This window comes from Pseudopodoces humilis, chromosome 7 (assembly GCF_049639895.1).
Source record: "Pseudopodoces humilis isolate 2021_Gansu_Grassland_sample_001 chromosome 7, ASM4963989v1, whole genome shotgun sequence".
Lineage (NCBI taxonomy): Eukaryota > Metazoa > Chordata > Aves > Passeriformes > Paridae > Pseudopodoces > Pseudopodoces humilis.
The window spans coordinates 34576140-34603845 of record NC_142206.1 but is presented as its reverse complement, the minus strand read 5'-3'; the positions used below and the strand labels follow the sequence as shown (position 1 = coordinate 34603845).

The window sequence follows — 27706 nt, the reverse complement described above, 5'->3', positions numbered from 1 at the left end:
AAGAAACTGTTATATGAGTAGCATGTTGTAGTAGAACAAAAAGGCAACTTTTGCTTTAGTTTCAGGCTCCAGCTGAATGTCTCATTTGCCAGTGTTTAGAATATATTATTGTGGAGAAGAATTAGAGCGTATTTACTTTCTCCCTGATTTTCAATATACAGTCTAGTGATAAAAAATAGAAAAATATATAATCACTAGTATTTCCGGCTCAATACAGAAAACTACCATGCAGTGTAATAGTAAAAGGAAAATTGCTATGAATGTATCTTTAAAACCATATTTTTTTGCAATACTATTGGAAATCTGGTACTGTATTGCACCGTGTCTTAATTAGGATCCCTTTTTATATGGGGTGGTAAAATAAAACTGCATTTTAAATGAATTATTGTCATGTCATAGGATTTTTATCGAAGGTGGATTGCAAATGAATATGCTGCTTATGCATCTTGGATTGTGAAGAATAGGTTACTTTTGCTGTTTTTCATGTAACTTTTTGCTTTCAAAACACAGCAGGTGTTTGAAGACTCCCTTCTACTGTACAAGTTTCTGCTTTTAAATAAAGATGACTAAATTGTCTAATTTAGTTTTAGTTATTTGTATAATAAAGACAATTTAATTTTGTAATGAAACTTAATTGTCTAAGACAATTTAGTTTAAAAGGTTTACTGTACTGCATTTCCAAAAGCATATGAAATTGCATGCATATGTGTGTGTTTATAGATAAAAGTAGGAATTTCTTTGCAAGAGTTTGAATATTTTTACACTTGCATCGTCTGAATTTTCACTGGCTCTTCACAAAGTGAAGCATTTTCTATTCAGTTACATTTTGGTTTTGGAGAACTTAAGTGCTGCAAATAACTCTACCACAGGTTTTCTCCCTTTTTTCTATTCACATGTGTAAGAAAGAGCTGCCAGACTAAATAATTTGTAATGTAGGTAGACCTCGTCTTCTATATATTGTTGTCTTCTGTTTCAGTTTATTGGTTGAGTAACAGGAAACAGTGCACAACTGCTCTTCTTTATTACTGAAGTACAAATCAAACATAGGAAGAAAATGAGCATGATTAGAAAATGCTTGAAATGCACTTGTTTCTTGTACTTCTTGGACTGTACTTCCTTTTAAAAAATTAGGTGAATGCACTTGAACTGCATGACTGTGAATTCTGTTATTTACTGAATTTCAGTTAATCAGTCTCACTCTCGGGAGCAATGCTTTGGATGTGAAGTCATTAATGCAATGCTGGTGTTAAGGAATTCAAATAAAATATGACTTCAGGAATACCAAAGTATAGAATGTCAGTTGTGTTTTGATTGGTTCCTTAACCTAGGATTATGATACTGAGAATGATCATTTAACACAGTTCTAACAAAATAACAGTTACGCACAGCATCGTGCTTCTTTCTTCGAGTTCTTGATCTGATTCTTCCTTCTGTTTTCCAAGTTAAGCGCATGTTCTTAAGAAATGAGCAATTTCACGTCCCCTGCCTGATGTTGACTTTTTTAGGTGAACCAGATTCTTACAGGGAATTTTAGAATTAAACAAAACACCCTGCATTGTTTAAATCCTCAGTGCAGATACTGACCCTTCCTAGAAGCAGAACTTCTTTTAAGTGTGTGCCTGTGAAGGTGGCCTAAAATATAGGATGGATTGTTGTTGGTATTTTGTTCAGAATCTTTTTTTTAACCTTGCTCCTCCTTGCACTGAATTTTTTTGTTTGTACTGGAGTACAAACAACCCTAAAGTCTCTCTTAAAATGAAAATTTTAATAGTAGAATAGTAAGAAGAACTATAGACTGCATATATCTTCTACTCCTCAGATTTTTCTCTCAGTTTTAAATAAATATTACCAAAGAGGTGAGCAATCATCTAATTCAAAGTATCTGATTCCAGTTAAAAAAATAGATTTGTTCACTTCTGCAAAACCATGCTTATTATATAAAAATTGAATCAAATCACCTCTTTCAAATATTTTTTTGATTTGATGTGTGCTGTGATATATTATGAAGTATTATTTCTTTCTGTGAAAGTATATTATAAAGTACAGGACATTCACTCCTTTGTGTAACAGTGGGAAATAGGAAAATACACCAAAAATACCAGATAACATAATCATTCTGCTTATATTTTTCTTTTTACTATGTATTCTTTATAAGATAAAAGGAATAGATTACTTTTAATTTTTTTAATGTATAAAATTAATTCTAATAAAAAATAAGACCATCAATCTCTTCTAAAATTATGGAACAGATATATAACTTTTCAACACAGAAGTAAATTTTTCTTGTGGCTATGTGTAAAAGAGAGAACTTTCAGGGAAGAAGTTGAAAATAATTGCATTATTGCCATAGAATATATAGATGTTTTATTTTTATGGCATTCTAGCTTGTTCATTAGAGCAACAGATGTAATTTCTCTACAGAGCTATTTTTTCCTGTTGTCTGCTAGATCACATCAATTGAACTTGGAACAAATAAATGAGTTACCCAAGTGTTTTAATTCCTCTTTGCCAAATGGCGTAGCTGTAGTACAGTAGTGCTTACATGTTAAAATGCATATTTTGCATGCACTGAAAGATTTGCATTGCTTGGTACTTTCATTTTAAATTTATATCCACTTCAATGTTAAAAAAAATATGTGAGAAAAATGGTGCAACCCCAGACACTGCTGTCTTTTCTGATTCTCTTGTCATTAAATTTCTCCCAACTACTATATTAAATTGGATCTGAAACCAGTTTAAATACTTTTATATTTTCTTAAAGATACTTGTATTATTTCTATAATGAGTAACCATTTTTGACATAGCACATCCTTTTCATGCATTTGGTAAAATACTTGACACTGGATAGTATGCCGTAGACATCCATCTTCACCACCTTCATCTGTATTTTAGAATATATTCTAAATTTTCTAGAGAAGAAGTCTAGATACAAGAATTTTGGCATTAATCTAGAGGACTACATATTTTCAGTGTGTTTACAGAAAAACTAAAGTAAAGGGTGAGGAAAAATTATGGAACTTTTGATTTTAGCAATATGTATCTATTTTTTAACTGAATATAGAGAAGGCACTGGTCATAATACCGAGCTGTTACTATATACTTTAAATACACTTATTATATATCCACTCATATCTAACTTAAATTGTTACATATGTATCATTATACGTGAAATGAAAACGTGCATGTTATTTTCTACTTTTGAGAAGGTCTTTGTCTTTCTTGTCAACAACTTGTACAAAAGCTGCTCCTGGAAGAAATTTCCTGTCATAGAATTTGATCCATTCCTTTAAATACAGCAATCTATATGTTTTCATTTTACCTACATGCTTTGCTAAAAAATAAGTACAGTCACAGAATTTTATCTGTTTTCTTGATATACAAGTTATGATTTTTCTGATTAATTTCCTTGTCTCATGACTAGCTCAGTTTGTATTGCTTTTAATTTTTTATTATTTTTTTTTGCTTAATGTTGGACAGTTTCCATCTCCTGCAAAGTTCTGACATTTTAAGAAGCATCTAATGAAGTTACTGATTGCATATTTGAAAAGAAGATGTACAGAATCAAAATATATGCAGAAATATAGGTGTAAAATATTTTTGATTCACTTTTGAAAGAGATTATTTTCTACTTTTTAATTCTCAGATTGTTTTCATGGAGACTATTTGGATTTGTTTAGGCTCTAAAATACAGTGTGCGCTTCCATTTGTAAGTCTAGTTGGAACGTAACTAGTACTGAGGAGAAAATTCCTATTATAGCGCTATAGCTCTTCAATTTTTCACCTTAAGGATTTGATTGTTCATGTACTAATCAACAGGTATATAGTGCTATTCTTCATTAACCAAAAAACTTAACTTTTAAACAATAAATTTTTTGTATTTTGTTTTTCTGCTAAATTGTATTAAAATTATTTTGAAAGACCACTTTATTTTTTTTATTTTTTCATGCCTATATATTACAAAACTAAACTAAAATCAAAAGTACTTCAACCAAATCAAAGGTTCCAGAGCACAGAGTTAAAGCTCTATGAGCTTTATAGTGTTAATATTCTTTAGGATATGTTTAGTGTTTAATTGTTACCTAAGAATCTAGATCGCAGGTACAAATCTAAAAGCTGTTCTAATTTCTATTGCCCAGTTTTGTCAAGGATCTATTGTAGGACTTCTACTATTAAAGGATCATCTTCCATTGTGAAATGTAATTTTACCTTGAAGTCCTCCCTCCCATGGCAGCTCTGTTTTAATTTCTCTTCATTTCCTTTGGTATAAATCTTCTATATCACTTTATTTTAGTGGATGAACAATCGTGAAGATGAAAAAGATCAAGTGCCTTTGATGGCATATACCTAAATCAAGAATGCATTGGACATTAAAACAGTGTTCATTTATCTCTAGCAAGAATATTAAAAACAAAGGTGGCATTTTTTTCCTAACAAGTGAGCACAGCCTTAGAGTTTTTCTGGTATTCACTATTTTTCAAAATGAGCTGCAAAGCACATTAGTCCATACATTCCTGAAAACCTTAGCTCTTTGAGAAGTGAGGGAGCTAGTTCAAATCAGATATGCTTGTTAAAGAAAAGCCAGCATAGGAGGTCTTATAGTCATTACATAGGCAAAAAAAGCAGATACTTCAGTTTCAGAAATCTGCAGAGCAGTGACATGGCATTCCATTCAATTTTTTACCAGATATCACAGACTGGAAATGTGAGCTTTGGCTGATACTGCTGGGAAGGAGAGTGCGTCAGGCAGCTGTAATTCCCATCCTGTAAAGGTACTGATACTTAAAGTCTCTGTAGTCCAAATTGGTACACAAAAATACTAAAATGTTGAATTTGGACCTTAGATATATTTTTCAAATTTCTGCCAACTATTCTTAGGTGTTCTGTGGATACATTTGCAATTTTTTGCTCTTTAGGTAAGAGTAAGGAGAACCTTTTCCTTACTTTGGAGTTGTTTGCAGGTTTATTCCTGAAACACTGTCTGTGGAATGCAGTTCTAGTGTTTTCCTAGTGTTTGATGAGAAAAATAGGTTTCTGAAGTCAATGGCATCCAATTGTTTTAAACCAGGCCAAAATTGTGTTGCATGGACTTCTAAGTTTGGTTGCTCTAAAATCAAGTTTTGAAGCATTTTGAGTCTCATTGAATCTTAAAAAATTGTAAACAAATCTGGTTTTAGTGTGATTCTTAAAAGTGTGGTGTTTCTGGAAGGTATTTCAGTGCAGGGTGAGCTGCAGACAGTTGTTCCAGTGCATTCGCTGATTGTATCTTGCCAGCATCAGGTTTGTCTGCAGTACAAAAACTAAATTCATTTGTGGAATAAGTTTTTTTTTTTTTTTGTGGTATGTCCTTAAGGAATCATAAAGCCTAGAGAGTAACTGACATTAACGTGACTCCATGTACTGTAAAACCCATTCCGTTTTATATATTTTCAGGGAGTATGGAGTGGCACAGGAAGGAAATGCCATATCGCTGGAAAGTTGCTCTAATTCAGCACAGGATTCTTGTGAGAAATTACTTCTAATATTACATCATCCTATTCTGTTTTTCACAGTTTACAGTCTAATTTCTTCATTTTTTTTATACCACTTTTGTTCATATCAGTAACCACATTAAAATACATTTAGCAGATTAAATAGGCATTCATGAGTGTTAGTGTGCATCTGATAGCATGATAGTTTAGTACTAGATATTTTGCCATATTTTGTTATATGAAGGCTTATGGGCTTGTTAATAAAATTATTTTTCCTTTTTAATAAGGCCTGCTATTTTATAACGCTAGACTTCACTGGCTAACATGAGATTCAACAAATAAAAATAAGTCTCAGCTGCTTCCACTCTAATGATTATTTCTGCCATTAATATAAGCAGCACTTTAGAAGAGGGAAAAATTAGAAAATTAAAAAAAAAATAATCAAAAACCCAAAACCAAAAAAAAATATTAAAAAATAGGAACAAGAAAAGGAAAGAAAAAAGGCAATTGGATATTTATTTCAATTATATAACAAGATTCTGAAATTCTGATTTTCATTTGCTTGAGCTTGCTACCTTTCTCTAGTTTATCACTGCTTTTCAAACACCGTAGCTTGAAGGAAAGCACTTTCCTTTTTACTCTATAATGTCAAAGAGTCCAAAAAATTTTTTTTTATTTATTTTTATAGGTATTGACTTAAGGTCAGGAGTGACACTAACAAAATTCATATTTTCAGGGTATGATAGCAATCTCATTCTGTAAAACTATCCAAAGCATGAAAATCATTAAGATTAGATTTTCATCCTATATTTAGAAAAAAAAAAATATATATGTAACAAAAAGATTATCTTTTAATTAGGGAACTGTTTTATACTCCTGGTTTGGGTTTTTTTTTAGGTAGTTAGCATTTGTAGATGATTCATTAATTAGGAGGAGCAGGAAGAACTGTGCCCAGCTTTATAAACTTCTATTAAATTCTCTGCCAAATCATAAATGCAATGTCAGATGGAAGATATTAGTGATTTTTTTTTTTTCTCCTATCTGTAATCCCCAGAAATAGATTATTTTGTGTTTGGCAAGCATAAGCCTGTATTTTTTCTGCATTTTTAATGCATTTTGTGCAAAGTAATCCCATATACCCGGTTGGGCATATGGGTATATACCAATATTGAGTTAGTTATATCTTCCTTTTCTTTGAAGCTCATTCATTCCAGATTTTGTTCTATTAGTTAGTGATTTCCTCTTGTTAAAATTGTATGACTCTACTATTTTGCTCCCGTTATCTGTTCCTCCTGAACTACATATGTATGCAAGCTTTTCACACTCATTTCAATTTCTGGGTATGGCTCCGTAGTCATGATCAACTGCAAGAAACTGTCGTTCATTTGTGACTTTGTCTTCATATATCTCATTATCTGGTAGGTTGCCTGCCATCATCTCACTTTAATCTGTGTGCCAGAGATTTGCTCCCTAATATTCTTCATTGATATACCTGATCTTACACACAGATTTGGTCAGGAGTGTATTTTTTGTTTCTCGCGATGATGCACATATCTAGTGTTCCTGTCTGTGAATCCTAGAACATCTTGTCTTGACTGTGGTTATCCTATAGATACTCTACTTAGAATTTGAATAAGTAATTTGAATACTGATCCCAGTTCTCTTCACAGACCCTTCTTACTCATTTTTGGTTACTGTGGACAACATACCCTTTCTTTTCAAGACTATAATTTGTCTGTCAAATTTTATAGCCAATCTATGACATTTCAGATTGCATGCATCTAAACTTTACTCTTTGTTTATAAAAATCTTCAAATGCTTGTTCTTCTTTACAGGTTACCAAAGTCTTATCTAGGTCCCTAACTTGCATTTCTTCAAAAAGCCACTTTCAAAGTCATTTGTCTAAAAACGCTCTGATCACACCACTTGATTTTAATTGCTTTCTTACTCTATATCTTGTCAAATGCAAAATGTTGTCTCTGCTCATCAGTTTTCTGTACTTGAATTCCTTTCCCTAGAAGGAATTTTACCGTGTTGAACTCACACATTTTGTTAATGATTGTTTCCCCGAATTGTGTGTGATCCCTTGCATGAAGAAAGCTCTTCTTAAAAACATTTGAGCTTTTGTATTCCTTTCCAGTCCTTTTCATGGAATCTGTCTTGATTGTCAAATTATAAATGCCAAAGATTATAGCTGGACATATGCTGTACCTTGTGGATTATGAGTTAATGTCATTTTCCCTTTCCTGATTTTTAAGGCTTAATAACAAAAACATAAGAACAAAAGGAGATTGAAATATCTGAATAGTTTCTGTCACTATGTATATGTGTGCACTTTTGCTTTAAACACTGATACTTTTCTCTTACTGCTTTAAACACTTTCTTCCATCTCTTTTTCTTCTAGAGTTTAGGTCAACATGTTTCCATTAGTATCTGCTGCCATGATGTTCAGTGGTGAGGAAAGTAAGAGGGAAGAGGAAAGAATCTTGATATGAATATCAGCAGTTATTTATAAAATCAACATTAAGCTAGAATAAAGTTCTTAAATTGATCAGTAAAACTGAAGGATGATAATATTGATGAAAAAAATACTTTTTTTTACCACTTGCAGAATTTTTTCCTGTTATTCTAATTGTGTGGAAGATTTAATAATAAGGGTTACTTGATGTATGTAAATTAAATATTGTTATATCGTGCTTGTAGAATGTTTAAGTGCACAGGAAGCACACATTGTATTATATAACTTTTCTAAGGTACGGCTGATGATGTACAAGAAGTATGTTATTCTTCTGAAAGCTCTGCTATGTGGACTTTGAATTTTGTGCATTAATAACTGCCATGTAATTAAATTATGAAAATATCCATTCAATATATAAAATCAGATACCCAATCTTCTCCTCCATTATAGATGAAAATTTTCACATTCAAATATTTTGGTTTTAATTTGTTTAATTTATTAGTCATAATAATGAAGATATTTTCTACCTTTATTAGTAAAATACTTCAGGCTTAGTGCAGAAACAAATCAATATCTGAATATGAGGTATATACAAATAGTGTCTGTTTTGTATTTCCATACATTACAGTTTAGTTTGCAAGGTCATGATATATAGAATATGTTTCTAGAAACATAAAAACTTAGAGTTTTCATATTACTGAAGTGTTCCAATATATAGTAACCTCTTTTTCCTTCTGCTGTGTGGCTTATAATAGTTATTTTATGCTGATTTAATGTCTTCCTTGAGGATACTTTCAAGGACATCTTTGATTAGATTGATCAAACTTAATGAATATGTATATGTATTGGACTAAATTGTAGGTTGCATTTAAAAATAAATTGTCCTGTGTGTATCACATTATAGTAGATGGTGATGAAAGACTAGGGCCATCAATTCCAAATGTGAGATCAAGTAACTTTAGGTTAAGTCTGTTTAAAAATTATGCAAAAATAAACCCTAAAATTCAGAACTTTATTCATTCTGAAATTTAAAATTAACATACTTTACTTTCAAAGAGGTACTTTTTAAAATTACTTTTTTTTTTTTTTTCATTAGAAGAAAGAGGCCTGGACATTAGGGGACTGATATTTTTAATAGGAGTTAAATAAAATATGTCTGCTCTGTGAACGTGTTGCTAGTTGATACCAATTAACACTTTTCTTGAAATTAGAGGAAGGTACACATGGAAATGTCTTAGTAGAAACAGTCTGTCTTTAGAATACTACTTTTAGGTAGTATCCTAGTATCTTAAGAACTTTTCTAGCAGTCTGTCTGGTATGATGCAGTGTAGGATGTTAATCATATGTATTTAACTGACAATCATTATAGTTTAACTGAAAGAGCTCTTCCTCCTTTCTAATGCCTTCGTTCATCCCACATCAAAATATTTGAAGTGCAACGGGAGCACTATCCTGACAGGTGGCATTGTGAAATTACTTTATCAGGTTTCAATAGAGGCTCTGTTTTTTGAAGTTGGCTTTCTACCTGTCATTCCTGAAAGCCAAGCATGACTTTAAAGACTCAATCATTAAAAAAAAATAAAATAAAATTCCTTGCCAAATTTATGCTCATACACAAATTGTCAATTAATTATAAAAGGTACTTATTTTTAAGCTAATTATACTCTGAACAATATTTCTTTGATAAGGCTTTCAATAAGGCTTAATTTTTTGATACTTATAGAGCAAGTCTTTTCAGGATGACCAGGATAGGATATTTTCTCATCTTTCTGTTAATTCAGGACTAACAGAAATAAGAAACAGCAAAAATTAGATTTATTAAATCAGTTATTAAGATCCAGATCACAGAAATAATACTTGCTATGTGGACATTAAGATTTTACTTCACTGGGAAGCCTCACTGTGACTGTAGTTCAAGCAGGCATTAAAATTTAAAATGGAAAATTAAGATGTCAATTGATCAAGAACAGCTCCATAATTGTGAAATGCTGTAATATATAAAAATTTATATATATAATATATAAAAATTGTAAAGATTTTGTATTGATAAAATCTAGTAGTTTATTAATCCTTAATTAAAACCTTATTTAATTATTTTTAATTAAGGTATTTTAAGCATTTTTGAAGTTAGCTTCATTTCTATTTCTGATCACTACAAAATTGGTAATGTAAACAGATTTAGAATATTAGTGAACCAAATATTAGTGAACTGAGATTTTTACAGTATTATCATTTTATCATTATCATTTTATAGTATTATTTATAAACTAACAGAATAGTTAATAGTATTTTTTTTATTTACTAAATCATACCATCTAATGCTGAATAACCGAAAATTAAAAGTTGTATAGAATTGTATTTATTCTATAAAAATGCTCATCCAAGTGCTCCTTTTGTCAAAATTTTATCAGAAGTGAACATGTTTAGATTATGGAGTTTATAGGTTCTTTATTGTAGCTAAATTAATCAGTGCATCCGGACCATAAAGAATGAACCAAGAAACAGGGGGGTGTGTGTGAGAAGGAGAAAATTAATCTGTAGATAAGAATGTTAACTACAGGAAAAGGCTTTTGAAGTACTTGGCAACATAAGGTTTATTGTTTTCAGCAAATAATTTAAATTTAAAATAAACTGCCTGATGACAAAGGTAAACAATTGTTAATATAAACCAGACTAATTTTTTAATCATTATGTAACACTGGATGGATGTATTTTGTATAGATGACAGAATCTGATAACAAAATGTTCACAAACTATTAGATATAGAAAATAGTCTACTAACTTTTCACAAAGTATTGTATGTTATCTCAAAGATTTAACTAGGAATTCCACTAGGAACGGGTATTTCCATGCAAAATTTTATAACAATCTGTCAGTTTTAAAATGGAAATGTTGTTTTTGAGTGTTCTTTAATTGATTTAAATATATTTTCTTTCTTTTTGGGTACTTCAGTAAATTAGTAGCTATAAATAGAATAGAATATTTTATGTGTTACAAACAGTGCATTTACACCATTTTGTGCGGACTTTTTTGTTATGGCATTCTTATTTTCTTTCAAAGGCACTGCACTTGATATAAATATTATTGAAAAAACTAATTCTTATGTATAAATTACTGTCATTTATGGATTTCATATGAGCATATATTTACTGCAACTCTTTGAGACCATTGCTTTTACATTCACATGTTTAACATGTTTTTAGTCATTAAGCTGAATATTTAATACATTTAAAAACCTTTTCACACATTTGCTTTTAGTTAACTTCAAGCAGTTACAGCATATTATGTTTCATGCAATCATATCTGTGCAAGTGTAGTTATGTTTGCCTGTCTGCTAACGTAACATCGACTTTTTTAAATTCTTATTGTTTCACTGACAATTGTATCCTATTTTGTTTTATACATATATATGTTTTATATTTTATATTTTAAAATGCACTCACATAAGTAGAATTTCCTTCAAACTCAGGGTAGCTCAAAAAGTTCTTGCTAGCCAAATGAAAAGAGAGAATCTGTCTGACCTGTGTAAGTGAAGTAGAACTCAGGTTCTCTGCATTCATACTTTACATTCTCTGTCATCTGTTACAGAGCTGTATCTTGATTCCTCAATTTAATCTTCTTGTGTAATGACTTAGAAGACATAATGTCTGTCCTGATCAATTTTGCAATGATCTTGTTCTGAATAATGAAATCTGATGTTCAGAATAATTATCCCTTAGATTACATTTCATGTGTTGAGTTATGTTTTTAACACAAGGCCTGACAATGTGTAAAATAAAAATTGTATTTCAATAATGGCTTACTCAGGCTGTATAATGAGCACTGCTTCTCTGAGGAAGAAACATCATATTCAGGAAGGTCCACATGCCATGTGTTGAACTTGAGTATCTGTGTTTATTGTATATGTGGCAGTAAAGGTGGATACATAAGGAGATTGTGTTCTGCTGAAATCTCTGATTAAAGTCCTCAGCATCACTATGAGTTTTTGAAGACTTCCCTTCAGAAATATGCCCATTAGGAGTCCATTTGTGATAAAGTGAAGTGTATACAAAGGTGATGGGAACTTTACTACTTAGTAATGAGCAGTTGCCAAAGAACCACCAATGCATTTTTCAACCTTTCTCCATGGGAATTCCTGTGTTAGAGAGGATGAATCAGTCCCTTTCCTCTGCCTTCTTGATTTTGCACGTTTGACATTTAGCACAAGTAATTTCCAGATTTTGAGAAGTGTGAGCTTACATTAGTTCTTGGTTTAGAAGCCAACCTATAGCTTTAAGTGTGTCTTCTGAATCTTTTCCAGCTGTAATGCTTCATTTGGAGGCAAAGGGAGAGACCACAGTTGAAGACAGTTGCCACATACAAACACACATTTATGTCATCTCACACCCTTTTCTGGTTTATATTCCTTTCTTAGAAATTCTTAACATTTGATTTTCTCTTTGGCTGTTAAAAATGAGTCAACTTTTTTATATCATTATCCAAAATTTTGCACTTGAATGGGTGAAATAATGGATGGTTCTGAGTCCATTATTTTTCTGTTTGAAATTAGAATTGTTTTCTCTCCTTTGTACATCACATTTGTGTACATGAAATGACATTTTCTATTCTTTCACGCAGTCACTTCATTCTGAAACCCTTCTGTGGTTCTTCACTGACGTTTATCTTCATTGCTAACAACCGTCATCAGAGTGACAGAATTTTCAGCACTGATGTCTGCTCCCATTTTTCAGATTTTTGACTATATATGCCTATAACACAATACATCATCTCTCTGTTGTGAGAATGGACAGTTTAGATTTTCCCTCCTTAATTAATTAATTCTTCCATGCAAGGGCTTTTCTTATTATCCTACAGCGGTTCTGTTTTCAAATAAGCTTTTGGAAAGGACATTTCTGAAAACTGTTTAGAAAGGAGATAGTTATTACCATCACATCATTGAATCTTCAAATTTCAGGAAATAATTTAGAACATATAGAAAATAATTTAGAAAATATATTTTCATAACTGTATGATGTATTTTTCATTTATCTACGTTATGGAGCAGCTTTGTCTTCTGTTACTACTATGTACTGTGAAAATCTGTGCTCAGAAATGGTTCATGTTTTAGTATATCTTGCATGATTCTTACCTTGTTACCACCACAGTACAGATTCTAATAAAATCTAACAAAATTTCCTCAAAGTTCTTATACATTAATCTTGCAGTCCTTTCCTAGAATCATTTTAATAAGTATTGTATTTCTTTTTGTGATCTTATAGTTTCTGGTAATTATTCTGCAAAAGCTATTTGAGACAATCTAGAAAATATAGTTCTGTATAATTTCCAAGTAAATGTACCTTAAAAAGTTTATATTTTTCATCTAAATACTGAAAGTATAGAAATACTTCTATATTATAACATAAAACCTGTAAAACTAAAGATTTCTTTTGTGCATAAGGGTAAATATACTTTTTATAGTATCCAGCATCTCTAATATAATAACCTTTAAAAATACCTTTTTCCAGCAAGATAATAATTATTTTATATTTGCATATAATTTTTACTGATTTTGTCTTCCTTTTTTTTCTGTTTTGAGCCATATGATTTATTTATTAACTGCAATACTAATGCTAATTAAAAAACTTGTTTGGCTTATAGTCCTAATGATTTTTATACCTTTTTATTGTGTTATTGTAGCTGTAGATTGTTGAAGCTTGTCTCTGGACTCTTCTAAGTATTAAGGCTTTTCACTTTTTGTAGTATTGTGTATGTGTGACAAATTTGCCAAAATAAAACTTTGTATTTGGGCAATAGCATACAGTTTAGAATATTGTACTTTTTCTAATACCTGCCATGTTTCTTTCTACTGTATTTCCACATTAAGAAACTACTTCATTGACACTGACAACCAGGTTTGTTATCAGAAAAGTTACGGTTCATTTATAATCTATTGTTGCCTTAAAAGTAACTTAGATTCAAGGCTTTACCTTGCATGTGTCTTCACTGAGTTTTATCTTTGTCATCTGATTAGATGCCTTTGTATTGATGTATAAGTCCTTCTTCACAGCAGTAATCTAAAAACCAGGAGATGTCAAAACATTAAAAATTATCCCTGTATGACTTTCAGCATTTTATTTGCACAGCTAAAAAAAGGAAGATTGATAGCCTGAGTTCCTGGTAATAATCAGTTTCACTTTCACAAATCACGTTTGTATAGATGCTATGAGAAAAATCCTTGCTCTGTAGATGAGGGAGAGGTTGTATCAGAATGTGGTAAGAAATAATTGTGCAGTACACAGAATTTTCTTTGGAAAAAGTGGGGATGATGGCACAACAAAAACTAAATCCATGCAAGAACAAAATTAAATACAATAAGTTAGGAAAACTCTGAACCTGATTTATAGAGTAATTCAGTTTGGGAGGGTTATCAGAAGATCTCTAGTCTAAATTCTTTCTTCAGGCAGGGTCAGCTGTGCAGGCAGACGAGATTGCTGATGGCTTCACCATACTGTTGTATAGCTTTTCTGCAGCATTTTCTAGTGCAAGAGAGTTCTACTCTGGAAAAGGTTTTTCCTTAAGTCTAATTAGAACCTCTTGTTTCAGTGATGTCCTCCCACCATGCATCACTGGAAAGAGCATAAGTTAATCTTCTTTATGACTTTATAGGTATTAAGGACCTTTTGGGGGGGCCTACTTTGGGGTTCTTCTGAAGTTGCTTGTTCTCCAGTCTTGATGAAAGAGGCCAAGTTGCTTCAGCTTCCACTTTTAAGGGCAAGTATTTCATAACCTTACCTGCCTTGGTGACTCCCCAATGAACTTTCTGTAGTTTATCAACATCTTCGTTGTACTGGAGGACCCAAACCCGGACTCGCTGCCTTAAAAGCAGTCTAACAGCTCCAGATAAGGAGGGAAGATTGATTTGGACTGCTCCAGACATTCCCCTTTGTCAATAAAGTTCAACTGAAGCACAAAGAGCATTGATGAAGCCAAAAAATAGGGGATGTTGAAATACTTTGTAAAAAATTCATAAATGTAAATCTGTTATTTCTAATAGTTTGAGAATTACAGAATCCTAAGATTCATGTCCATCAATATCTGTGAAGGTAGGAGCATGAAAAATTGCTGGAAGGAAAATTCTAAACATAAACCAAAAGAGAATACAGGGAAATTCAAAAACTTGTCAGTTTTGATAAAAGTTATATAGTCAGTTTTAGTAAAACCTGTACATCCTGTCTAGTCAATGTATACAAATGTTTGACCTTGTGCCTTGAATTTTTGCTCTCTTATTCCTGTCAGCTCAAATGGGTTCTTAGATATTTGCAAAGTTGGTACTTGTTTATTGCCATATTAGGCTGTGCTGGTTAATTAGGATGAACCTGTTGTCCTGGATGTAAAACCTGAGTGAGCTCTGGCTCATGTTTGTAATAACTGTGGCTGTATGTCCTTTATATTATTTTTTTTCTTTTTTTTAAGTGTGTATGCATTGAAAAAATGTGTGTGTGTGCAATGAAGAAATAGGCCTAAAAATGCACCAACTTTAATGCTAGCATTACTACTTCATCTCAAAGTAACTGCTATAACTTGTATTTCTAGTCCTTCATCCAGGTGTCAGTTTGTAGGTTTGTTTGGATCTTGTTCTTCCTGTGTATGTGCAACTCTCCATGGTATCTGTGTGCAAAAACATTTAATACTTTTACTTTTTCTTATTTACAAATATTTGACTTTTGGGTATTGTTCTATAGAGGAAGCAGAGCATCTCTTTTCATGCTTTTACACCACGCTGTATGGTGGTTTCTCTTCTAAAACAAAGTCCTGCTTCTGAAATTCAGTAGTAATTAATCAGAATTTATGACTTAAAGTGGTGTAACAGAAAGTGTTTAGGGGTAGGGGAAGCATGTTAATGTGTTAGAGGAAACCTTGAGTATTTTATATAGAGATGCCTTAGTAGTCGTAGTTGTATGAATCAGGAAAATTATAATTGCTTTCTGGGAGGGGATGAGGTAACTACAATTTTCATTTAGGAAGAAATTTTAGTCTTGATTTCCATTATTTTGACGCTTAACAAAAGTATTTGATTTTTTACTGTAATTTTTAGTTTTGCTCTGCTCCACAATTTTCTTAAAAAATTTAGTGCATCCTCTAGTATTTTTCCAGATACAGCAGATGATCACTATTTTTTTCATGTCAACAAAAAAAGCCTATTTCATTTATTACATCCAAAAGATGTGTTCAGCCTTTAGACTTTAATAGAAACAAATACCAATAGGGAGAATATTGCAATCCTAAGAAAGTAGTGAAAAGTAATAAACATAATTGTGACAGTATAAAAGCAATTTTGGAAAGAAAGGAAAGCTTTTCTGTGCCTTCAAATTCATTATTAAATAGGATTATTTTATTTTTTTTCATCGCATGGCTTTCAGAAGTCTTAATTTTCACACCAGATGGCATTCCAAAAGTGGGAAAGGAAACCTACGATCACAAGAAGTAAGATGCAATGGCAGCTGGGGGGGAGGGAAGGAATCCTTTATGGAAATCTTGTGGATAATTTATTACAGAATTGAATGTCTATTTAAATACCTAAAGAAAACAAAAATACTTATTATGCTGGGGGTTCTGAAAAAAAAAGGAATTGCCATTTTTCTTTTGGAATAATAGTAGTGATCCCTAGTGAAATTTCCCAAGAGTTAAAATAGTCAAGACCACTGAACTATGAGCTGATGCCGTACGTGTCTTTTCATAAAGGCACAACCTGAGTTCATGGACCTGCAGAGAAGGTGATGTGAACAAAGATGACACTGAGCATCTCAGCGTCACAATGAACTGCTGAGATAGTCCCCTTTCCACTTATAAAGGAGAAAGCTGGGGGGGGGATGGGGAGAAAAAGTTTGTGTCTTTGGCTGTGTCTGCAAAATTTGAGCATGCCCAAGTGTGTCCTTGGGCACTGAACTGTGTGGTTCTGCCACTGGAACTTATGGTCATTCCTGTGACAGTGCGTTCTGTTCCATTGTCAGCCACCCCTGAACAGTTTATGGCGTGCCTCAGCTGTCAGGACATTACGAGGATTTTATCCAGTAGCCAATTTGAAAAATCCTCTACTTCCTGGCTGGGGACCCCCAGCACAAGAAGGACATACATTTGTTGAAGAATGTCCAGAGAAGGGCCTCAAAAATGATCTGAGGGCTGGAGTACTCCTTTGAGGAAACACTGATGGAGTTTAGCCTGGAGGAGAGCAGGCTCGGGGTGACCCTGTTGTGCCCTTTCAGTACCTAAATGGGGCTACAAGAAAGCTGCAGAGGGACTTTTCACAAGAGCATGTGGTGACAGGACAAGGGGCAAAGTGTTCAAACTGCAAGAGAGCAGGTTTAGGCTCCATACTAAAAAGAAATTCTTCCCTGTGGGGGTGATGAGGCCCTGGCACAGGTTTCCCAGAAAAGTGATGGATGCTCTGTTCATGGAAGTGCTCCAGGCCTGGTTGGATGGGGTATTGTGGAAGGTGTTTTTGCTCACAACAGGGCATTTAGATCTAGATGATCTTTAAATTCCTTTCCAAACCAACCCTTTCTGTGATTCTTTGTCATTTTTAAATGAGAACAGCCAACTAACTAACTGAGAATGTTGGTCCTTGCCAGGTAATCTTGATGACCAAGAATTGTCATAGCTGAGGCTATAAACGTCATATTTACAAATTTTGTCTAATAGAGATTTTTTTTATCTCTGTTTATCAGTTCTGAAGAGGGAACAGTTCAGGTGCATACATCTAGTTAAATATATGCATATTCTGTTATCAGGCTTATGAGTGGTTACATATGCTAGAAAAAAATTTCCTTTACTTATGTAGCTGTTCCCATGGCTAACAGAAAATTTGTGTGTATCTTTTTTGGGGTTTTTTTGGAGGAATATGTCAGATGTTATTCTGAACCAAGTCCATGATACGTTTGGAGCTTTATTTTTCCAGATCTCATAAAAATTTCTATTTTGGTTTGGTTATTACTTTCATTAGCAGCCTTGAAACTTACTGTAGATGATGTGGTACACTGAGCTTTCAAGAGGTTGGTAGTTGGTCTGAAAGTTGGTAGTTACTATGAAACTTCTTAATGATCTGATTTCTATATATATTATGCCTGTTTGTCTTAGTGTAAACCAAGTAATAATGTTTACCAGAGCCCATCACAAACAGAAGGGAAATGTCAATTTAATTTACACATTGTGAATCTTTTTTTTACAGTGAAAATGTTCTATGTTTATTTATTGCTGTGTGGTTACTTTGGTAAAAACAACTTTTCTATAACCAATCTGACCTGCTTTTTCTACCACCTGGGTGTCTTGGTAGTGTTTCTTTCTGTGGTTGGTACCTTTGGATTATCAGGAACAGAGCCAGTTTACTAGAGCTCCTTTCAGCATTTACTTCTTAGAATTCTATTGTCACATTTTCCAGAGGTTGTTGCAACATTAATTTGCATACTTAAAGTCTAATTTTTGTTTCTCTGTTGTTTTTTTTTTCACACATGAAAGCCTATTGTTAATGGAATCATCCCTACAGACATTAAGCTCTCACCTGGCATTCAGAGAGACTTAAATAATAATTTATCTTCCTCACTGCTGCTTAGGATCCTGTTCAAGGTTTATGCCTCAAGTAATATTTTTCATTTTCAATAGATTTTAAAAACTTGCTTAAGCAGTTTTGAGAAAAATAAAAATTTTACTTGGTTAGAATAACTTTTGTAATTCATGCCTTTCAGAAATGTCCATTCAAGGAAGCTGGATCTATTTTCATGTACACCCAGACTTGAGAATTGATAGCACTACGTCTTCTGTTGTTATTGCTCTTTGTCTAAAGACAAAAAGAATGAGACACACTGCTTTCAGTTTTTCCAGTGCTCTTTTGTTGAAAATGATCTGGAGCAAGTTCTTTGTCAGAACAGATAGTGAATATGCTGGCATCAGGTGTGTCTTCTGTGTTTGTAACACTCTAAAAACCAGCTGAAATGATGCAGAACATCTTCAGTCTGCTTGTCCTTTAAGAGGAACCTCAAATCACTCACTACACTACTGGTGACAGCTTCTGAATTTTTCAGTACATGTCATACTGTGGTCGTAACTGTAATCTCAATACTCAATTCCAGACCTTGACTTTACTGGAGAGATGACAATCTTGGTAACATTAAGTTTATTTCTCACAGCAAAATCTATGTGCTTCAGGTTTCCCAGTCACTTAACAAGTTGTTCATCAGATTCTGATCTCCAGAACCATTAGAGCATGTAATCGTCTAAACACAAGCCCTCCAATACTAAAAATAGTGAAGATGTAATTTAAAGCTCTATTATTTATATATCACAGCTAACAGGAATTGTGTTGGGACATGCAGTAATTTCTGTCTAGGCAAATTGGATTTTCCTTTAAAAAAAGAGACAGGTTCATTTTGGTGACATTATGACTTCTGAAATGTAAATCACTAGCATGCGGTCAGGGCAAAAGAGATTTGTCAAGACTGAAGAAGAAAGCTGTTACATTGTTCTTCAGTTCTGTGAAAATGTTAAGTGATACTCTGTTCAAAATTGAAATGGTTTCTCATTCACACCTAAACCTTGCTTTGTTTTAAATACTTTGATTCTCCTTGTATGAACCTTTCACAATGTCCTGTAAAATGCAATATATGTGTATCTTGGCTAATGTGGTACTGTCCCATTTTCCTTTTCTTCTGTAGAAATTCCTCTGATATTTTCTAAATATTCTCTTTTACCAGTTTTTGAGCAGTAGAGTATGGAGAATTGTTTGGGAGTTTTAGAAACTTTGCTAAATTAATCTTGGTACTCCAAATCACACAATTCTAGCCTAGTCTAAACCTGTAATAGGTGAACAGGAAGGGACACACCACCCAATGAGTCTGTGTGCTGTGGTAGGTGCATTTTGTAAGTTGCATTTTTAAAAATGCAGCAAAAAAGTTTGCATTATTATTTGCAGAAAACGTTCTCTTCCATAAATGCTCTCTCCTGCCAGTATACACTTTTTAGTGTGGAAAACTAAGTATACACTTTTTAGTGTGGAAAACTATATAGCTTGCTGCCATTTCTAGTGTGTTGTGTAATAAGAGCACTGAATAAGAAATTAGATGACAGATACTTAAATTATGTAATCTGTTTTCTCCTGAAACCTAGCTGTTGATCTGGATTTCTTTTAATCTTCATTGTCTTGTGAACACACTATTTTGTTCTTGAGTCCAGCATGTGTAAATCAGGGGACTGGTTTCTGACAGATTTCAAAGTAGGCTTTTAGACTTTTTTACTGATCCATTCTTAAATGTGTAACATCATCCTGAAAGAAAATCAGAAGAAACTCAAGCTCTAGAATTCTTTTGCCTGATTTTCTCTTACCTAATACTGTTTTGCCTATTTTGCCTCTGTTATTTACATATTTGCTTGTTAATATTTTGCATGTGTGAATTCTTTAAATATATTAATATTTTGTCAGAAAAACATAGTTTCTCTTTTTACTTCAGTTTTGCAAGGATGTTAGCAGCTGAAATACAGCAGTGCCAAGGTCTGAACAAGTATCTCAGCTACTTTCCAGTAGCTTGTGACCAGCATGTCTGTGTTTCATAACTGTTACTCCAGGAACTCTCATGGCTAAAGGCTCCAAATGTCATTGTCCACCTGCTTATCCTAATTTCTACATATTTCCTCCTGTCCACTTGAGTAGGTTATGTAGATCTTATATCCAGTTGCTCAGATTCCATGTAATCCCGTCCTTTTTGAAGAAAAGTCAGGTCTTTTTTGAAGAAAAGTCAGGTGGTTTTCCTTAACCAGATCTTGAGAAGAAAAGGCACGCAAGCGTAGGATATTTGTGTTGTAAATCCAAGTTTCATTCCCATCATTAGTGACACAGATATGCAGATGTGTTTCCGAACTTCACAAACATTTTTTTCCTATTGCTAGTTACTTATTCTTTGTGTACATAGTATGTTTAGGAATACTTGGGTTCTACAAGAGGATGCTTCAGCATCCTACAGCTGTTTTTAAAGGAAAAGATGATAACCAATTTGTACACAAGTTGAATATTAATGAATTCCTTAAGTTTCTGTGTTCACATTCTCCTTATTGATAATTTATTCTCATTGTCCTATGGCAAAATAGTGTTGTGAATAAGAATTTGTCATTATTGACAATTCATAAATGAGTTAATGCCCTTCCCAGCTGATGTCTTGTCACTTGGAGATGCTGCCTCCACTAACTTTCTGGACACATCTTCTCTGTTTATATTTAAGATACTAATGCACTGAACTGCCCAATATCTCTTAATTATGGTTTCCCATGGTTAGTTGTACAGAAGGAAATCTAGAAAACTATCAAGAAAATTGCCACTCTAAGATTAATTTTTGCTGTATATTTTTATGACCAAGGTCCTATCTCTGTGCAAAATCCTGGTGAAACAATGGCTCTAAGTTTTTTTTTGTCAGCAACTAGTAAAAGAAAATCCCAGTGGGGTGGTAGGGCTGGTGTTTATGGTAAGCTACTTCTGTAATTTAAAGAAATTATTGTATGATATATCATGTTGAAATTAAGCATAGAACTTTAATTGTAGTGAGGATTGAAGTCTTATGCAGGATTTTTAACTTGAAAAACATGTGCTACTCATGTATGGTTGTTTTCTTCTTTGCCTTAGGAAAGACAGCATTCCTCTGTGGTTTGTAATAAAATGTTTGTGAGTGAGGAACTATTATTTCCAATAGATAATGATGTGTTCCTATAAACAAAGTTCAGTGCAAAAACTAAACAAATTGTGTAGTGGAAACCGCTAAAATTGACTTTAGGAACACTAGTCAGAGTCATAATATTAAAGTTTGTTTATATTGCTGTGTGATTACAGTATTGATTTGATCGTAAAAGGCTATGTTGTTGGTTTTGTTTGAGATAACCACTAAAGGTTAATTGTGTACTTCATTCTGTTTCCTTAACACTTTCCTATTTGTAGCAGAGCAATGTTGAGAGTTTAAACTCTGCTGCTCAGCATAGTCTGATCTTTACACACTCACAAGTCTGCTTTTGTGTCTTCTGGCTCCAGACTGCAGTGATTATTTGGGAGCACAATCACATCAAAGAGAATACTTAAAGAGGAATTTCCTCTAAAACATCTGTATATGTGATAATGATTTCCTTTCAGATACCACAGTCTGCATTATGTTTTTAGAAATAGAAATTTTTTGAAAAAAACCCCAAAACGTTAAGACCATAAAAAAACCCAGAGAAATGCTTTTAGTAGATTTTTTTCCTCCAAGTTCATTTGTTTCACTTTTTCTGGATAGTTTTGTGATTAAAACAGAATCATCTGGTTTTTGAATATGAAATTCAATGTATTTTTCTACATTGAAAATAGGCTGCAAAGTATTTTGAAAGATAAAGTAACATGGGCTCATGCTTTCCATTGTAATGACCATCTGTAGAAGGATGGCATTTTCCTACAGCTTTGATTATACTCTTAAAAACAATTGTTGAAAATTCTGTGTCTACAACTTCTAGAAGAACTTCAAGTAGAATATATTGTTTTAATTTATTAAAAAAAGGCCTGAAGTGGCTTTTATGTATAGTCATTTAATATAATGTTTCATATTTTATGAAACAATATAAATGCTTTTATATCTATGTTTGTAACCTTCTTGATAGATCAAAGTACTTGGCATAGGCCAAAACCTGTTAAACTTTTTCTGTTTATGGTATAAATTAAAACTCTCTGAAGTGTGGTTTGGCCTAAATCTGATTTATTGCTTTGCTTGGCACTGCATCAGGCTGGTTGTGGTTTTCCATTCATGTTTCCAGTACACTCTTCATGTGTTTTGATTTCAAATCTTTGCATAGCAGCTTTATCTGGATAGTAATAACTTTCTTTGGTAAGTCTTCATTACAACATAGAAATCAGTCTTTTTTGGGTTTTCTTATTGGTATTGTTCAAATTAAACTGAGCGATGTCTATGCATGCAAATGATGCATTTGTGTATTATAATTTCAAATTTAACTTTAGGTTCTCTAGTAACTTTTTATTTAGTGAAGACATTTTCCAGATCAAATCAATACAGGAAGAATCTGCAAGGAGAATCGTGGTCAGGATTTCCTATGGATAAATTTTCTTTATTAATGACAAAACATAGGATGAAAGGAAGAGTGCACTAGATGTTGCCTGTTTTATATAAATTTCAACCATGACTATAATGAATGTTTCATTTATGCTCAGCTTTAAAATATGTAATCTTTAGCTGATTCAATTTTTTCACCTGATCTTATTGATACCATATTTAAATAGTGGTCATGAATAGTATTTCCTTCTACCAAAACTGGCAGATCTTGTCAGACCTTTATATTTACTTTGACAAAACAAAAAAAAGCTATTAAAATTTTATACACCTATATGTGTTTCTGTGCAAGAGAGGGCAACTGTAGTAAGTTGGATCATTCTATGATGTTTTTCCAGTTTCATACTTGGTTTTATTTTTTGTTTTAATAAACTGACAGTTTTATTGAACCTCATAGACAAGGTGTTTACCATGGGTATATAATATTAAACAAAAAATGAGAAAATTTTACACTTATCTCTAAGGGGGAATGTTCTCCTTGTATATGAGCTGGTTTTATTTTTCAGTAATCCTGACTCACCCATCGATTTGTTTATAAAAGAAGCTGCAAGGGTTGCATGGGTTGCTTCACAGTGGGAATATATGATATAAAGGTATCACACAAACACTTTCCACATAAGTACACACACAAAAAAATTGTACTGCATTAAATTAAGAAGCATTTAATTTAAACTGAATCTCTTAGGACAGTGGTTGTGGGGTTTATATCTGGTCTTGTTATTAAGCGTAGCGATTAACAGTCTGTAGTTAGATATACTGTTTAATGCAGAGTCCACTGAACTCATTAGAAGAGTTCTGTTTTGGATTATGCCTTTAGCAGTGCTTATCCATTCAAACATCCCTTACAATTTAATCTAAGTGGAGAAATGCTGATGTTTGGGGATTTGTTGACATAAATCAATAAAAAAGATGCTGTGAAGCAAGAGTGCCATTCCTTGACCCCTTTTATGAAAACATCTTATACTGCTTGTTCATGTTCTAGTCCTAGAACAAGTTATCCCAAAGACAGTTGTGATGAAATCAGCCACACTGAATTCTCAGTTTCAATTGTAAGCAAAATACAGACTGATTGTGGTGTTGGGGGGAAGAGGAAACACAAAGATATGAGAAGTTTATTTTAGACGTCTATTTAGGCAAAAATTAGCTATGACAGATGTCATAAAACAACACATCTGATAGTAAAAATGGTGGTAACACGGATATTTAATGCAAGTTGTTAATTTTGTGTCTTTTAACTGTGAGTTCTTTGAAAACATAAAAATTGGAAGGAATATACAGGTGCTCATGGGATAAGCAAATTAGTTGATGTTCATGACTGAGAGTAAAAGGCCAGGATGGTAATGCAAAACAAAGTCAATGGTGAAAATCTTTCATTTGGTCCAGTAAAATAAAGGAAGGAAACTACCACAGAAAAACTGAACTCAAGAAGTTTGGGAAAGGACTAAGAATAAGAAACTGAAGAAGTAGAGGCAGCATGTAAATGGATATAAAAGTGACAAAGAAAATAAAAGCTAAAGAAAATGAGACAGCTGATTTAGAAGTACAGCAGAGGAATGCAGACATTCAAATTACTTTGATTGAATACATTAAGAAGAAAACATTGTGTATTTGAAATGTTAGACAGAAATACTGAAATGTAAATGCCTTCTGGATATGTGAGTTAAAGACGTGTCACAGTATCCATTTGCCCAGAAAAATAGAAAGAAAAAAGCAAAAATCAAGTGATTATATTTGTATTTTATTATTAATAATATATCTGTGTACAGTTAATCAGTTGATAATAAATTCATTTTATAAATGACAGGTGCATTTTAATGTGATGGAAAAATAATTCCAGCAAGCTCAAAGTCACATCACAGGGACTTTCTTACCTGACTTTTAAAAAAACATAATTTATTTTCATAAAAATGAACTTTTGTCTTCCCCCCCCCACCCCAGATTTTTATTTTTTATCCCCCCCTCTTCCCATATGATAATGTATTTAAATGGCAATTGCAATTTCCAGTAAGTTTAGTTCTTGTACAAGTAACGGCTTTTCTTTGATGTATTCACCTTTATTTAACCAAGCAGCTGATTCTGAAGTGCACAGGGTCTGGTTTTGTTTGTGAACAAGGCAGCACTGAAATGGGAGGTGTGCTGGAGCTGATCCTGCTCGAGCAGGGGCTTGGCTCAGGTGCTCTTCAGAGGACCCTTGCAGCTTTCTGTGATTCTCTGAAATCCAAACATGATGTGAGGAACAAAATGCTATAAATAGAAACAGATGCATGATGAACATCTGCTTCCAACACCGTGTTTAGCACTTGCACAGTAATTACAAGTCCTGTAGTCCTGCATAGTTTGAATTTGTTTTGGTATTTTTCTCACCTTGGAGAAGTAGCTTGCACACTGAGGGGTTTGGGTTTTTTTTGTTTTGTTTTTTTTTCGGGGGGGGAGGGTTTGGTGTTTTTTTGGTTGGTTTTTGGTTGTTTTTTTGGGGGGAAGGGGATGGGTCAAGTTTAATATAGGGATGCATTTGAATCATGTGTAACATGTACTCATGTAAGTAAATATTTGAAAGACTGACAATGTTAATTAGTTACTGTTAGCCTTGCCAGTATTTTTTCTTAACTGCTAAGAAGCAGTGGTATTTTTTTCTAGTTTTTATCATAGTTTTGTGCTTCTTGTTTCCATGGTAACTTTTTTCTTGCACTGTGTTTCAAAAGAACCAGAGGGTTTCTGTGAGGGCTTTTTCATTATTTATTTAATTGCATGAAAACCTAACTGAATATGCAGTTCTGTAAAAATCCTCAAATACCTCAAGTGCAAATGTAGCTTTTAACTATTAAGGCATTATAGTTTTATCTTCCTACCTTTTTAGCAATCATTCAGTCTTTATTCTTTCATATTCAACAGATTTTTTTTAAAATTGTCTTTATCTACTTATTCTGCTGTATTTCTATATTGCATTCTGTGGTGTCAGAGTAATTTAAAGCTGTTGAAGACAATGTGCAAATGCTTGCAGTCATCTCTAATAATCATATTTCCCTACAAATCAGGCTAAGTGCAACAGTGAGCATGCACAATAATTTAGAATTTATTACTTCTTTTCTGCAGTTCTAAAAGGCTAATATTCTACCTACTGTTAAGAATCAGACTAAAGCATTCTCTATTAAAATTACATATTCCTAGTGCATCACTGGAATATGCTGCAAACCAGAGAGTTTTCCTTCTGGGCTATTGCAAGATCTTTCTTGAACAGTTACATTTTATCTTTTCAAGCAAGATTTTTAATGAGGCAGTAAGGATGAGATTCACTGGGCTCAGAGAATAAATAAGGTAGCAAATAGTCGTTATATCTTTCTTCTCTTTCAGGCAGGTGAGACATTGAGTGAGTTCAAGTGGGGCTGGTTAGAATAGTAATTAACACTTCATCCTTCTGTAGAGAGAAACATAAAGAACGCGTAAATTAAGGAACTGAAACTGAGGTTTTTGTCCCTAGAGGCTTAATGGTGTGGTTTCATGGTTCTCTGATGTTAATTTAAATGTCACTGCCAAAAAGGTAGTCTTGCCTGCAGCCATTCAGTCCTTTCTTTGCATCATCAGTAGCATCTGTCCAGCTTTGCAGCAGGTCTCTTCAGCTCACTCATCCATTTGAAAATTATTTTTTTTTAAGTGCGTTAGGAGGATTAGTTTGCAAGCTGATCACTGAGCTTATTTAATTCATTTTGCAGGCAAAGGAGCACTTGTGCTGGTGTAAAAGATGTAGCCAAAACACCTGCTATGGGCAGAAAAAGCAGCCGTGCTCCCCACGTAGATGTGTGGGTTACTAACCCACTCCATCCCTTGCTGTCCCTCTCTGTCTCCTGGGAAATATTTTATTCCCAGAACAATTTAATGCCATATAGTCGTTGTCTGTCTTGTTCCAACTCCACCCCTCACCCCATCTCCAGCTGCACCCCCACATGTAAGATACACTTCAGCCTTCTAGTCTTAATGATTATTTTTCCTTTTGTAACAGAAAATAATAAATTTGAATATTTAATAATTTAAATAGAGGCCAAATGCAGCTGGAGACAGAACCATGTTAGGAAAAAAGAAGCAGAAAATGAACCTACCTCTTAATTTACTATAGTTTATAGGGTGGATTTTTTTTTTTTTCTGCTTGTATTTCCTTCCACTCCAATAATTTCACATGCAGACCATTTGGGAACTGAAAAAAACCAATTGCCCTCTTCCATCAGAAGGTTCCTTCTGAAACAGAGTACAGCAGACAGGCAAAATTCTTTCCTGTTCTCATAACTGTTACAGGAAAATGTAATATACCAAACTGAAAACTTCTACCATGTGTCAGTGGGGAGGAATTACACTAACACGCCCAACAGAAAATGCAGAAGCAATACCCATTGGAGGATTTTTTTTTTTTTTTTTGTAATTCATATAGGCAGCATGAAAGTTCAAATATTTAAACATTTTACAGGTGCAGCAGAATGTTTAAGCCCATAAGGTGCAAAACTTGCAGTTGGAAGCCTGAATTTACATGTTTTGCAGCTGTGCATAGATACTGCAGTGCTCTGTATTCTGTTAAGAGGTCAAAGGGAGTGGGGCCAAAATTAGGAAGATAATGTATTTGTCAGTGGGAGTCACAGTTAATATCTAGAGCATGATATTTCAGAGGTTCTGGACCAACTTTTTAGTAATAT

The 27706-nt window shown here is 33.2% G+C and overlaps 1 protein-coding gene across 5 annotated transcripts in view; it reads left to right on the top strand.

The window, feature by feature from the left end:
* The window catches only part of NOVA1 (NOVA alternative splicing regulator 1), a 142312-nt gene that overhangs the window by 50907 nt on the left and 63699 nt on the right, over positions 1–27706 (top strand). Inside the window, exons 2-3 of one of the 5 annotated variants that reach the window (XM_088057468.1) lie at positions 4685–4769; positions 5431–5501. The exons of the other annotated variants lie outside the window; for them this stretch is intronic. The gene's annotated coding sequence lies outside the window, so the exon portion shown is untranslated. The remainder of the gene's footprint in view (positions 1–4684; positions 4770–5430; positions 5502–27706) is intronic. 5 annotated transcript variants of the gene reach the window in all.